Raw genomic sequence first — 14,751 nt, forward strand, 5'->3', positions numbered from 1 at the left:
ATGGGCTTCCAAATATCATTTTGCCAATTCCACAAGAACTGTCTTAGCGAAAGGCTTTTGAGGGGAAAGCTGTAACTCTGTGAGATGATTTCACAGAACACAAAGAAGTTTCTCAGAAAGCTTCTTTCTCTTTGTTATCGGAGGATATTTCCTTTGGCTCTATAGTCCTCAAAGGGATCCGAAATATCTGTTCTCAGATTCCACAGAAATAAGGCTAGCAAAGAGATCCACGAAATACAGATGTAACTCTGTGAGATGAATTAACAGAACACTAAGCAGTGTCTCAGAATGCTTCTTTCCAGATTTCATCTGAGGATATTTCCTTTTTCACCATAGCCCTCTATGGGCTTCCAAATATCACTTTGCCAATTCCACAAGAACTGTCTTAGCGAAAGGCTTCTTGAGGGGAAAGCTGTAACTCTGTGAGACGATTTTACAGAACACAATGAAGTTTCTCAGAAAGCTTCTTTCTCTTTGTTATCAGAGGATATATCCTTTGGCCCTATAGTCTTCAAAGGGATCCGAAATATCTGTTCTCAGATTCCACAGAAATAAGGCTAGCAAAGAGATCCACGAAATACAGATGTAACTCTGTGAGATGAATTAACAGAACACTAAGCAGTTTCTCAGAAAGCTTCTTTCCAGATTTCATCTGAGGATATTTCCTTTTTCACCATAGCCCTCGATGGGCTTCCAAATATCATTTTGCCAATTCCACAAGAACTGTCTACCGAAAGGCTTCTTGAGGGGAAAGCTGTAACTCTGTGAGATGATTTCACAGAACACAAAGAAGTTTCTCAGAAAGCTTCTTTCTCTTTGTTATCGGAGGATATTTCCTTTGGCCCTATAGTCCTAAAAGGGATCCGAAATATCTGTTCTCAGATTCCACAGAAATAAGGCTAGCAAAGAGATCCACGAAATACAGATGTAACTCTGTGAGATGAATTAACAGAACACTAAGCAGTGTCTCAGAAAGCTTCTTTCCAGATTTCATCTGAGGATATTTCCTTTTTCACCATAGCCCTCTATGGGCTTCCAAATATCACTTTGCCAATTCCACAAGAACTGTCTTAGCGAAAGGCTTCTTGAGGGGAAAGCTGTAACTCTGTGAGATGATTTCACAGAACACAAAGAAGTTTCTCAGAAAGTTTCTTTCTCTTTGTTATCGGAGGATATTTCCTTCGGCATTATAGTCTTCAAAGGGATCCGAAATATCTGTTCTCAGATTCCACAGAAATAAGGCTAGCAAAGAGAGCGACGAAATACAGATGTAACTCGGTGAGATGAATTAACAGAACACTAAGCAGTTTCTCAGAAAGCTTCTTTCCAGATTTCATCTGAGGATATTTCCTTTTTCACCATAGCCCTCTATGGGCTTCCAAATATCACTTCGCCAATTCCACAAGAAATGTCTTAGCGAAAGGCTTCTTGAGGGGAAAGCTGTAACTCTGTGAGATGTTTTCACAGAACACAAAAAAGTTTCTCAGAAAGCTTCTTTCTCTTTGTTATCGGAGGATATTTCCTTTGGCCCTATAGTCTTCAAAGGGATCCGAAATATCTCTTCTCAGATTCCACAGAAATAAGGCTAGCAAAGAGATCGACGAAACAGAGATGTAACTCTGTGAGATGAAATCACAGAACACTAAGCAGTTTCTCAGAAAGCTTCCTTCCAGATTTCATCTGAGGATAGTTCCTTTTTCACCATAGCCCTCTATGGGCTTCCAAATATCACTCTGCCTATTCCACAAGAACTGTCTTAGAGAAAGGCTTCTTGAGGGGAAAGCTGTAATTCTGTGAGATGATTTCACAGAACACAAAGAAGTTTCTCAGAAAGCTTCTTTCTCTTTGTTATCGGAGGATATTTCCTTTGGCCCTTATGTCTTCAAAGGGATCCGAAATATCTGTTCTCAGATTCCACAGAAATAAGGCTAGCAAAGAGATCCACGAAATACAGATGTAACTCTGTGAGATGAATTAACAGAACACTAAGCAGTTTCTCAGAAAGCTTCTTTCCAGATTTCATCTGAGGATATTTCCTTTTTCACCATAGCCCTCGATGGGCTTCCAAATATCATTTTGCCAATTCCACAAGAACTGTCTTAGCGAAAGGCTTTTGAGGGGAAAGCTGTAACTCTGTGAGATGATTTCACAGAACACAAAGAAGTTTCTCAGAAAGCTTCTTTCTCTTTGTTATCGGAGGATATTTCCTTTGGCCCTACAGTCCTCAAAGGGATCCGAAATATCTGTTCTCAGATTCCACAGAAATAAGGCTAGCAAAGAGATCCACGAAATACAGATGTAACTCTGTGAGATGAATTAACAGAACACTAAGCAGTGTCTCAGAAAGCTTCTTTCCAGATTTCATCTGAGGATATTTCCTTTTTCACCAGAGCCCTCTATGGGCTTCCAAATATCACTTTGCCAATTCCACAAGAACTGTCTTAGCGAAAGGCTTCTTGAGGGGAAAGCTGTAACTCTGTGAGATGATTTCACAGAACACAATGAAGTTTCTCAGAAAGCTTCTTTCTCTTTGTTATCGGAGGATATATCCTTTGGCCCTATAGTCTTCAAAGGGATCCGAAATATCTGTTCTCAGATTCCACAGAAATAAGGCTAGCAAAGAGATCCACGAAATACAGATGTAACTCTGTGAGATAAATTAACAGAACACTAAGCAGTTTCTCAGAAAGCTTCTTTCCAGATTTCATCTGAGGATAGTTCCTTTTTCACCATAGCCCTCGATGGGCTTCCAAATATCATTTTGCCAATTCCACAAGAACTGTCTTACCGAAAGGCTTCTTGAGGGGAAAGCTGTAACTCTGTGAGATGATTTCACAGAACACAAAGAAGTTTCTCAGAAAGCTTCTTTCTCTTTGTTATCGGAGGATATTTCCTTTGGCCCTATAGTCCTCAAAAGGATCCGAAATATCTGTTCTCAGATTCCACAGAAATAAGGCTAGCAAAGAGATCCACGAAATACAGATGTAACTCTGTGAGATGAATTAACAGAACACTAAGCAGTGTCTCAGAAAGCTTCTTTCCAGATTTCATCTGAGGATATTTCCTTTTTCACCATAGCCCTCTAAGGGCTTCCAATTATCACTTTGCCAATTCCACAACAACTGTCTTAGCGAAAGGCTTCTTGAGGGGAAAGCTGTAACTCTGTGAGATGATTTCACAGAACACAAAGAAGTTTCTCAGAAAGCTTCTTTCTCTTTGTTATCGGAGGATATTTCCTTCGGCATTATAGTCTTCAAAGGGATCCGAAATATCTGTTCTCAGATTCCACAGAAATAAGGCTAGCAAAGAGAGCGACGAAATACAGATGTAACTCTGTGAGATGAATTAACAGAACACTAAGCAGTTTCTCAGAAAGCTTCTTTCCAGATTTCATCTGAGGATATTTCCTTTTTCACGATAGCCCTCGATGGGCTTCCAAATATCATTTTGCCAATTCCACAAGAACTGTCTTACCGAAAGGCTTCTTGAGGGGAAAGCTGTAACTCTGTGAGATGATTTCACAGAACACAAAGAAGTTTCTCAGAAAGCTTCTTTCTCTTTGTTATCGGAGGATATTTCCTTTGGCCCTATAGTCTTCAAAGGGATCCGAAATATCTGTTCTCAGATTCCACAGAAATACAGCTAGCAAAGAGATCCATGAAATACAGATATAACTCTGTGAATGGAAGTAACACATCACAGAACAGTTTCTCAGAAAGCTTCTTTCCAGATTTCATCTGAGGATATTTCCTTTTTCACCATAGCCCTCTGTGGGCTTCCAAATATCACTTTGCCAATTCCACAAGAACTGTCTTAGCGAAAGGCTTCTTGAGGGGAAATCTGTAACTCCGTGAGATGATTTCACAGAACACAAAGACGTTTCTCAGAAAGCTTCTTTCTCTTTGTTATCGGAGGATATTTCCTTTGGCCCTATAGTCTTCAAAGGGATCCGAAATATCTGTTCTCAGATTCCACAGAAATAAGGCTAGCAAAGAGATCCACGAAATACAGATGTAACTCTGTGAGATGAATTAACAGAACACTAAGCAGTTTCTCAGAAAGCTTCTTTCCAGATTTCATCTGAAGATATTTCCTTTTTCACCATAGCCCTCTATGGGCTTCCAATTATCACTTTGCCAATTCCACAACAACTGTCTTAGCGAAAGGATTCTTGAGGGGAAAGCTGTAACTCTGTGAGGTGATTTCACAGAACACAAAGAAGTTTCTCAGAAAGCTTCTTTCTCTTTGTTATCGGAGGATATTTCCTTTGGCCCTATAGTCTTCAAAGAGATCCGAAATATCTGTTCTCAGATTCCACAGAAATAAGGCTAGCAAAGAGATCCACGAAATACAGATATAACTCTGTGAGATGAATTCACAGAACACTAAGCAGTTTCTCAGAAAGCTTCTTTCCAGATTTCATCTGAGGATATTTCCTTTTTCACCATAGCCCTCTATGGGCTTCCAAATATCACTTTGCCAATTCCACAAGAACTGTCTTAGCGAAAGGCTTCTTGAGGGGAAAGCTGTAACTCTGTGAGATGATTTCACAGAACACAAAGAAGTTTCTCAGAAAGCTTCTTTCACTTTGTTATCGCAGGATATTTCCTTTGGCCCTATAGTCTTCAAAGGGATCCGAAATATCTGTTCGCAAATTCCACAGAAATAAGGCTAGCAAAGAGATCCACGAAATACAGATGTAATTCTGTGAGATGAATTCACAGAACACTAAGCAGTTTCTCAGAAAGCTTCTTTCCAGATTTCATCTGAGGATATTTCCTTTTTCACCATAGCCCTCTATGGGCTTCCAAATATCTCTTTGCCAATTACACAAGAACTGTCTTAGCGAAAGGCTTCTTGAGGGGAAAGCTGTAACTCTGTGAGATGATTTCACAGAACACAAAGAAGTTTCTCAGAAAGCTTCTTTCTCTTTGTTATCGGAGGATATTTCCTTTGGCCCTATAGCCTTCAAAGGGATCCGAAATATCTGTTCTCAGATTACACAGAAATAAGGCTAGCAAAGAGATCCACGAAATACAGATGTAACTCTGTGAGATGAATTAACAGAACACTAAGCAGTTTCTCAGAAAGCTTCTTTCCAGATTTCATCTGAGGATATTTCCTTTTTCACCATAGCCCTCTATGGGCTTCCAAATATCACTTTGCCAATTCCACAAGAACTGTCTTAGCGAAAGGCTTCTTGAGGGGAAAGCTGTATCTCTGTGAGATGATTTCACAGAACACAAAGAAGTTTCTCAGAAAGCTTCCTTCTCTTTGTTATCGGAGGATATTTCCTTTGGCCCTATAGTCTTCAGAGGGATCCGAAATATCTTTTCTCAGATTCCACAGAAATAAGGCTAGCAAAGAGATCCACGAAATACACATGTAACTCTGTGAGATGAATTCACAGAACACTAAGCAGTTTCTCAGAAAGCTTCTTTCCAGATTTCATCTGAGGATATTTCCTTTTTCACCATAGCCCTCTATGGGCTTCCAAATATCTCTTTGCCAATTCCACAAGAACTGTCTGAGCGAAAGGCTTCTTGAGGGGAAAGCTGTAACTCTGTGAGATGATTTCACAGAACACAAAGAAGTTTCTCAGAAAGCTTCTTTCTCTTTGTTATCGGAGGATATTTCCTTTGGCCCTATAGTCTTCAAAGGGATCCGAAATCTCTGTTCTCAGATTCCACAGAAATAAGGCTAGCAAAGAGATCCACGAAATACAGATGTAATTCTGTGAGATGAATTCACAGAACACTAAGCAGTTTCTCAGAAAGCTTCTTTCCAGATTTCATCTGAGGATATTTCCTTTTTCACCATAGCCCTCTATGGGCTTCCAAATATCACTTTGCCAATTCCACAAGAACTGTCTTAGCGAAAGGCTTCTTGAGGGGAAAGCTGTAACTCTGTGACATGATTTCACAGAAAACAAAGAAGTTTCTCAGAAAGCTTCTTTCTCTTTGTTATCGCAGGATATTTCCTTTGGCCCTATAGTCTTCAAAGGGATTCGAAATATCTGTTCTCAGATTTCACAGAAATAAGGCTAGCAAAGAGATCCACGAAATACAGATGTAATTCTGGGAGATGAATTCACAGAACACTAAGCAGTTTCTCAGAAAGCTTCTTTCCAGATTTCATCTGAGGATATTTCCTTTTTCACCATAGCCCTCTATGGGCTTCCAAATATCACTTTGCCAATTCCACAAGAAATGTCTTAGCGAAAGGCTTCTTGAGGGGAAAGCTGTAACACTGTGAGATGATTTCACAGAACACAAAGAAGTTGCTCAGAAAGCTTCTTTCTCTTTGTTACCGCAGGATATTTCCTTTGGCCCTATAGTCTTTAAAAGGATCCGAAATATCTGTTCTCAGATTCCACAGAAATAAGGCTAGCAAAGAGATCCACGAAATACAGATGTAACTCTGTGAGATGAATTCACAGAACACTAAGCAGTTTCTCAGAAAGCTTCTTTCCAGATTTCATCTGAGGATATTTCCTTTTTCACCATAGCCCCCTATGGGCTTCCAAATATCACTTTGCCAATTCCACAAGAACTCTCTTAGCGAAAGGCTTCTTGAGGGGAAAGCTGTAACTCTGTGAGATGATTTCACAGAACACAAAGAAGTTTCTCAGAAAGCTTCTTTCCAGATTTCATCTGAGGATATTTCCTTTTTCACCATAGCCCCCTATGGGCTTCCAAATATCTCTTTGCCAATTACAAAAGAACTTTCGTAGCGAAAGGCTTCTTGAGGGAACAGCTGTAACTCGGTGAGATGATTTCACAGAACAGAAAGAAGTTTCTCACAAAGCTTCTTTCTCTTTGTTATCGGAGGATATTTCCTTTGGCCCTATAGTCTTCAAAGGGATCCGAAATATCTGTTCTCAGATTCCACAGAAATAAGGCTAGCAAAGAGATCCACGAAATACAGATGTAACTCTGTGAGATGAATTCACAGAACACTAAGCAGTTTCTCAGAAAGCTTCTTTCCAGATTTCATCTGAGGATATTTCCTTTTTCACCGTAGCCCCCTATGGGCTTCCAAATATCACTTTGCCAATTCCACAAGAACTGTCTTAGCGAAAGGCTTCTTGAGGGGAAAGCTGTAACTCTGTGAGATGATTTCACAGAACACAAAGAAGTTTCTCAGAAAGCTTCTTTCTCTTTGTTATCGGAGGATATTTCCTTTGGCCCTATAGTCTTCAAAGGGATCCGAAATATCTGTTCTCAGATTCCACAGAAATAAGGCTAGCAAAGGGATCCACGAAATACAGATGTAACTCTGTGAGATGAATTCACAGAACACTAAGCAGTTTCTCAGAAAGCTTCTCTCCAGATTTCATCTGAGGATATTTCCTTTTTCACCATAGCCCTCTATGGGCTTCCAAATATCACTTTGCCAATTCCACAAGAACTGTCTTAGCGAAAGGCTTCTTGAGGGGAAAGCTGTAACTCTGTGAGATGATTTCACAGAACACAAAGAAGTTTCTCAGAAAGCTTCTTTCTCTTTGTTATCGCAGGATATTTCCTTTGGCCCTATAGTCTTCAAAGGGATCCGAAATATCTGTTCTCAGATTCCACAGAAATATAGCTAGCAAAGAGATCCATGAAATACAGATATAACTCTGTGAATGGAAGTAACACATCACAGAGCAGTTTCTCAGAAAGCTTCTTTCCAGATTTCATCTGAGGATATTTCCTTTTTCACCATAGCCCTCTATGGGCTTCCAAATATCACTTTGCCAATTCCACAAGAACTGTCTTAGCGAAAGGTTTTTTGAGGGAAAAGCTGTAACTCTGTGAGATGATTTCACAGAACACAAAGAAGTTTCTCAGAAAGCTTCTTTCTCTTTGTTATCGGAGGATATTTCCTTTGGCCCTATAGTCTTCAAAGAGATCCGAAATATCTGTTCTCAGATTCCACAGAAATAAGGCTAGCAAAGAGATCCACGAAATACAGATATAACTCTGTGAGATGAATTCACAGAACACTAAGCAGTTTCTCAGAAAGCTTCTTTCCAGATTTCATCTGAGGATATTTCCTTTTTCACCATAGCCCTCTATGGGCTTCCAAATATCACTTTGCCAATTACACAAGAACTGTCTTAGCGAAAGGCTTCTTGAGGGGAAAGCTGTAACTCTGTGAGATTTTTTCACAGAACACAAAGAAGTTTCTCAGAAAGCTTCTTTCTCTTTGTTATCGGAGGATATTTCCTTTGGCCCTATAGTCTTCAAAGGGATCCGAAATATCTCTTCTCAGATTCCACAGAAATAAGGCTAGCAAAGAGATCGACGAAACAGAGTTGTAACTCTGTGAGATGAAATCACAGAACACTAAGCAGTTTCTCAGAAAGCTTCCCTCCAGATTTCATCTGAGGATATTTCCTTTTTCACCATAGCCCTCGATGGGCTTCAAAATATCACTCTTCCAATTCCACAAGAACTGTCTTAGCGAAAGGCTTCTTGAGGGGAAAGCTGTAATTCTGTGAGATGATTTCACAGAACACAAAGAAGTTTCTCAGAAAGCTTCTTTCTCTTTGTTATCGGAGGATATTTCCTTTGGCCCTATAGTCTTCAAAGGGATCCGAAATATCTGTTCTCAGATTCCACAGAAATAAGGCTAGCAAAGAGATCCACGAAATACAGATGTAACTCTGTGAGATGAATTAACAGAACACTAAGCAGTTTCTCAGAAAGCTTCTTTCCAGATTTCATCTGAGGATATTTCCTTTTTCACCATTGCCCTCGATGGGCTTCCAAATATCATATTGCCAATTCCACAAGAACTGTCTTAGCGAAAGGCTTCTTGAGGGGAAAGCTGTAACTCTGTGAGATGATTTCACAGAACACAATGAAGTTTCTCAGAAAACTTCTTTCTCTTTGTTATCAGAGGATATTTCCTTTGGCCCTATAGTCTTCAAAGGGATCCGAAATATCTGTTCTCAGATTCCACAGAAATAAGGCTAGCAAAGAGATGCACGAAATACAGATGTAACACTGTGAGATGAATTAACAGAACACTAAGCAGTTTCTCGGAAAGCTTCTTTCCAGATTTCATCTGAGGATATTTCCTTTTTCACCATAGCCCTCTATGGGTTTCTAAATATCACTTTGCCAATTCCACAAGAACTGTCTTAGCAAAAGGCTTCTTGATGGGAAACCTGTAAATCTGTGAGATGATTTCACAGAACACAAAGAAGTTTCTCAGAAAGCTTCTTTCCTTTGTAATCGGAGGATATTTCCTTTGGCCCTATAGTCTTCAAAGGGATCCGAAATATCTGTTCTCAGATTCCACAGAAATAAGGCTAGAAAAGAGATCCATGAAATACAGATTTATCTCTGTGAGATGAATTAACAGAACAATAAGCAGTTTCTCAGAAAGCTTCTTTCCAGATTTCATCTGAGGATATTTCCTTTTTCACCATAGCCTTCTGTGGGCTTCCAAATATCACTTTGCCAATTCCACAAGAACTGTCTTAGCGAAAGGCTTCTTGAGGGGAAATCTGTTACTCCGTGAGATGATTTCACAGAACACAAAGAAGTTTCTCAGAAAGCTTCTTTCTCTTTGTTATCGGAGGATATTTCCTTTGGCCCTATAGTCTTCAAAGGGATCCGAAATATCTGTTCTCAGATTCCACAGAAATAAGGCTAGCAAAGAGAGCGACGAAATACAGATGTAACTCGGTGAGATGAATTAACAGAACACTAAGCAGTTTCTCAGAAAGCTTCTTTCCAGATTTCATCTGAGGATATTTCCTTTTTCACCATAGCCCTCTATGGGCTTCCAAATATCACTTCGCCAATTCCACAAGAAATGTCTTAGCGAAAGGCTTCTTGAGGGGAAAGCTGTAACTCTGTGAGATGTTTTCACAGAACACAAAAAAGTTTCTCAGAAAGCTTCTTTCTCTTTGTTATCGGAGGATATTTCCTTTGGCCCTATAGTCTTCAAAGGGATCCGAAATATCTCTTCTCAGATTCCACAGAAATAAGGCTAGCAAAGAGATCGACGAAACAGAGATGTAACTCTGTGAGATGAAATCACAGAACACTAAGCAGTTTCTCAGAAAGCTTCCTTCCAGATTTCATCTGAGGATAGTTCCTTTTTCACCATAGCCCTCTATGGGCTTCCAAATATCACTCTGCCTATTCCACAAGAACTGTCTTAGAGAAAGGCTTCTTGAGGGGAAAGCTGTAATTCTGTGAGATGATTTCACAGAACACAAAGAAGTTTCTCAGAAAGCTTCTTTCTCTTTGTTATCGGAGGATATTTCCTTTGGCCCTTATGTCTTCAAAGGGATCCGAAATATCTGTTCTCAGATTCCACAGAAATAAGGCTAGCAAAGAGATCCACGAAATACAGATGTAACTCTGTGAGATGAATTAACAGAACACTAAGCAGTTTCTCAGAAAGCTTCTTTCCAGATTTCATCTGAGGATATTTCCTTTTTCACCATAGCCCTCGATGGGCTTCCAAATATCATTTTGCCAATTCCACAAGAACTGTCTTAGCGAAAGGCTTTTGAGGGGAAAGCTGTAACTCTGTGAGATGATTTCACAGAACACAAAGAAGTTTCTCAGAAAGCTTCTTTCTCTTTGTTATCGGAGGATATTTCCTTTGGCCCTACAGTCCTCAAAGGGATCCGAAATATCTGTTCTCAGATTCCACAGAAATAAGGCTAGCAAAGAGATCCACGAAATACAGATGTAACTCTGTGAGATGAATTAACAGAACACTAAGCAGTGTCTCAGAAAGCTTCTTTCCAGATTTCATCTGAGGATATTTCCTTTTTCACCAGAGCCCTCTATGGGCTTCCAAATATCACTTTGCCAATTCCACAAGAACTGTCTTAGCGAAAGGCTTCTTGAGGGGAAAGCTGTAACTCTGTGAGATGATTTCACAGAACACAATGAAGTTTCTCAGAAAGCTTCTTTCTCTTTGTTATCGGAGGATATATCCTTTGGCCCTATAGTCTTCAAAGGGATCCGAAATATCTGTTCTCAGATTCCACAGAAATAAGGCTAGCAAAGAGATCCACGAAATACAGATGTAACTCTGTGAGATAAATTAACAGAACACTAAGCAGTTTCTCAGAAAGCTTCTTTCCAGATTTCATCTGAGGATAGTTCCTTTTTCACCATAGCCCTCGATGGGCTTCCAAATATCATTTTGCCAATTCCACAAGAACTGTCTTACCGAAAGGCTTCTTGAGGGGAAAGCTGTAACTCTGTGAGATGATTTCACAGAACACAAAGAAGTTTCTCAGAAAGCTTCTTTCTCTTTGTTATCGGAGGATATTTCCTTTGGCCCTATAGTCCTCAAAAGGATCCGAAATATCTGTTCTCAGATTCCACAGAAATAAGGCTAGCAAAGAGATCCACGAAATACAGATGTAACTCTGTGAGATGAATTAACAGAACACTAAGCAGTGTCTCAGAAAGCTTCTTTCCAGATTTCATCTGAGGATATTTCCTTTTTCACCATAGCCCTCTAAGGGCTTCCAATTATCACTTTGCCAATTCCACAACAACTGTCTTAGCGAAAGGCTTCTTGAGGGGAAAGCTGTAACTCTGTGAGATGATTTCACAGAACACAAAGAAGTTTCTCAGAAAGCTTCTTTCTCTTTGTTATCGGAGGATATTTCCTTCGGCATTATAGTCTTCAAAGGGATCCGAAATATCTGTTCTCAGATTCCACAGAAATAAGGCTAGCAAAGAGAGCGACGAAATACAGATGTAACTCTGTGAGATGAATTAACAGAACACTAAGCAGTTTCTCAGAAAGCTTCTTTCCAGATTTCATCTGAGGATATTTCCTTTTTCACGATAGCCCTCGATGGGCTTCCAAATATCATTTTGCCAATTCCACAAGAACTGTCTTACCGAAAGGCTTCTTGAGGGGAAAGCTGTAACTCTGTGAGATGATTTCACAGAACACAAAGAAGTTTCTCAGAAAGCTTCTTTCTCTTTGTTATCGGAGGATATTTCCTTTGGCCCTATAGTCTTCAAAGGGATCCGAAATATCTGTTCTCAGATTCCACAGAAATACAGCTAGCAAAGAGATCCATGAAATACAGATATAACTCTGTGAATGGAAGTAACACATCACAGAACAGTTTCTCAGAAAGCTTCTTTCCAGATTTCATCTGAGGATATTTCCTTTTTCACCATAGCCCTCTGTGGGCTTCCAAATATCACTTTGCCAATTCCACAAGAACTGTCTTAGCGAAAGGCTTCTTGAGGGGAAATCTGTAACTCCGTGAGATGATTTCACAGAACACAAAGACGTTTCTCAGAAAGCTTCTTTCTCTTTGTTATCGGAGGATATTTCCTTTGGCCCTATAGTCTTCAAAGGGATCCGAAATATCTGTTCTCAGATTCCACAGAAATAAGGCTAGCAAAGAGATCCACGAAATACAGATGTAACTCTGTGAGATGAATTAACAGAACACTAAGCAGTTTCTCAGAAAGCTTCTTTCCAGATTTCATCTGAAGATATTTCCTTTTTCACCATAGCCCTCTATGGGCTTCCAATTATCACTTTGCCAATTCCACAACAACTGTCTTAGCGAAAGGATTCTTGAGGGGAAAGCTGTAACTCTGTGAGGTGATTTCACAGAACACAAAGAAGTTTCTCAGAAAGCTTCTTTCTCTTTGTTATCGGAGGATATTTCCTTTGGCCCTATAGTCTTCAAAGAGATCCGAAATATCTGTTCTCAGATTCCACAGAAATAAGGCTAGCAAAGAGATCCACGAAATACAGATATAACTCTGTGAGATGAATTCACAGAACACTAAGCAGTTTCTCAGAAAGCTTCTTTCCAGATTTCATCTGAGGATATTTCCTTTTTCACCATAGCCCTCTATGGGCTTCCAAATATCACTTTGCCAATTCCACAAGAACTGTCTTAGCGAAAGGCTTCTTGAGGGGAAAGCTGTAACTCTGTGAGATGATTTCACAGAACACAAAGAAGTTTCTCAGAAAGCTTCTTTCACTTTGTTATCGCAGGATATTTCCTTTGGCCCTATAGTCTTCAAAGGGATCCGAAATATCTGTTCGCAAATTCCACAGAAATAAGGCTAGCAAAGAGATCCACGAAATACAGATGTAATTCTGTGAGATGAATTCACAGAACACTAAGCAGTTTCTCAGAAAGCTTCTTTCCAGATTTCATCTGAGGATATTTCCTTTTTCACCATAGCCCTCTATGGGCTTCCAAATATCTCTTTGCCAATTACACAAGAACTGTCTTAGCGAAAGGCTTCTTGAGGGGAAAGCTGTAACTCTGTGAGATGATTTCACAGAACACAAAGAAGTTTCTCAGAAAGCTTCTTTCTCTTTGTTATCGGAGGATATTTCCTTTGGCCCTATAGCCTTCAAAGGGATCCGAAATATCTGTTCTCAGATTACACAGAAATAAGGCTAGCAAAGAGATCCACGAAATACAGATGTAACTCTGTGAGATGAATTAACAGAACACTAAGCAGTTTCTCAGAAAGCTTCTTTCCAGATTTCATCTGAGGATATTTCCTTTTTCACCATAGCCCTCTATGGGCTTCCAAATATCACTTTGCCAATTCCACAAGAACTGTCTTAGCGAAAGGCTTCTTGAGGGGAAAGCTGTATCTCTGTGAGATGATTTCACAGAACACAAAGAAGTTTCTCAGAAAGCTTCCTTCTCTTTGTTATCGGAGGATATTTCCTTTGGCCCTATAGTCTTCAGAGGGATCCGAAATATCTTTTCTCAGATTCCACAGAAATAAGGCTAGCAAAGAGATCCACGAAATACACATGTAACTCTGTGAGATGAATTCACAGAACACTAAGCAGTTTCTCAGAAAGCTTCTTTCCAGATTTCATCTGAGGATATTTCCTTTTTCACCATAGCCCTCTATGGGCTTCCAAATATCTCTTTGCCAATTCCACAAGAACTGTCTGAGCGAAAGGCTTCTTGAGGGGAAAGCTGTAACTCTGTGAGATGATTTCACAGAACACAAAGAAGTTTCTCAGAAAGCTTCTTTCTCTTTGTTATCGGAGGATATTTCCTTTGGCCCTATAGTCTTCAAAGGGATCCGAAATCTCTGTTCTCAGATTCCACAGAAATAAGGCTAGCAAAGAGATCCACGAAATACAGATGTAATTCTGTGAGATGAATTCACAGAACACTAAGCAGTTTCTCAGAAAGCTTCTTTCCAGATTTCATCTGAGGATATTTCCTTTTTCACCATAGCCCTCTATGGGCTTCCAAATATCACTTTGCCAATTCCACAAGAACTGTCTTAGCGAAAGGCTTCTTGAGGGGAAAGCTGTAACTCTGTGACATGATTTCACAGAAAACAAAGAAGTTTCTCAGAAAGCTTCTTTCTCTTTGTTATCGCAGGATATTTCCTTTGGCCCTATAGTCTTCAAAGGGATTCGAAATATCTGTTCTCAGATTTCACAGAAATAAGGCTAGCAAAGAGATCCACGAAATACAGATGTAATTCTGGGAGATGAATTCACAGAACACTAAGCAGTTTCTCAGAAAGCTTCTTTCCAGATTTCATCTGAGGATATTTCCTTTTTCACCATAGCCCTCTATGGGCTTCCAAATATCACTTTGCCAATTCCACAAGAAATGTCTTAGCGAAAGGCTTCTTGAGGGGAAAGCTGTAACACTGTGAGATGATTTCACAGAACACAAAGAAGTTGCTCAGAAAGCTTCTTTCTCTTTGTTACCGCAGGATATTTCCTTTGGCCCTATAGTCTTTAAAAGGA

The sequence above is a fragment of the Macaca nemestrina genome, chromosome 1, assembly GCF_043159975.1.
Source record: "Macaca nemestrina isolate mMacNem1 chromosome 1, mMacNem.hap1, whole genome shotgun sequence".
Taxonomy (NCBI): domain Eukaryota; kingdom Metazoa; phylum Chordata; class Mammalia; order Primates; family Cercopithecidae; genus Macaca; species Macaca nemestrina.